The following is a 1,169-nucleotide window of genomic DNA, read 5'->3' on the forward strand; positions in this document are numbered from 1 at the left end:
CACCTGTAGTCCCAGCTACTCGGGAGGCTGAGGCAGGAGAATCACCTAAGCCCAGGAGTTGGAGGTTGCTGTGAGCTGTGACGTCACAGCACTCTACCAAGGGCAACATAGTGAGACTCTGTCTCTAAAAAAAAGTCAAAGTACATAAATAAATAAATAAAAATAAAATACAGATTCTGGATAGGCCCCAGCTCTATAAAATTAGTCTCTCAAGGGTGAGCAGGGAATACTCTTTTTTTAATGTGAAGTGATTTTAAAGTGTAACAAGGTTTTAAAAATGTTTTCTTTGTGGGGGGAAGTGGGGATGGATAAAGTCACACCTATTGGATTCAGAGCAGACTATCTGGTTGAAGGGCACACTTATAACTTTGATTTAATCCGTACAAAAACAAAGTATGTAAATAAAACACGTGTACCCCCTACTATTCTGTAATAATTTTTATTCTGGCTTTTATTATTACTTTTAATTGACACATAATAACTGTACATATTTATGACATATAATGTGATGTAATGTGATATTACCATACAGTTACTCAAGGAGTAATAATAATCAAATTGAGGTAATTAACATGTCCATCATCTCAAGGGTTTTGACATCCTTCATTTAAATTTCTTTTTTTTTTTTTGAGACAGAGCCTCAAGCTGTCCCCCTGGGTAGAGTGCTGTAGCATCACAGCTCACAGCAACATCCAAATCCTGGGCTCAAGCGAGTCTCCTGCCTCTGCCTCCCAAGTAGCTGGGACCACAGGAACCCGCCACAATGCCAGGCTATTTTTTGGTTGCAGCCATCATTGTTGTTTGGCAGGGCCGGGCTGGATTCCAACCCGCCACCTTAGGTGTATGTGGCTGGCACCTTAGCCACTTGAGCCACAGGTGCCGAGCCCATTTAAATTTCTAAAAACCATGTGTTTATATTTGACTTAACTCTTTTAGAAGAAATACAGTGGCAAAAAATGACCCCATAGGCTCAGCGCCTGTGGCTCAAGTGGCTAAGGCGCCAGCCACATACACCTAAGGTGGTGGGTTCAAATACAGCCTGGGCCCACCAAATAACAATGACGGCTGCAACCAAAAGATGGCCGGGCATTGTGGTGGGTGCCTGTGGTCCCAGCTACTTGGGAGGCTGAGGCAGGAGACTCGCTTGAGCCCAGGAGTTGGAGGTTGCT

This window comes from Otolemur garnettii, unplaced genomic scaffold (genome assembly GCF_000181295.1).
Source record: "Otolemur garnettii isolate 467f Iridium unplaced genomic scaffold, OtoGar3 scaffold00057, whole genome shotgun sequence".
In the NCBI taxonomy this organism is placed as follows: Eukaryota; Metazoa; Chordata; class Mammalia; order Primates; family Galagidae; genus Otolemur; species Otolemur garnettii.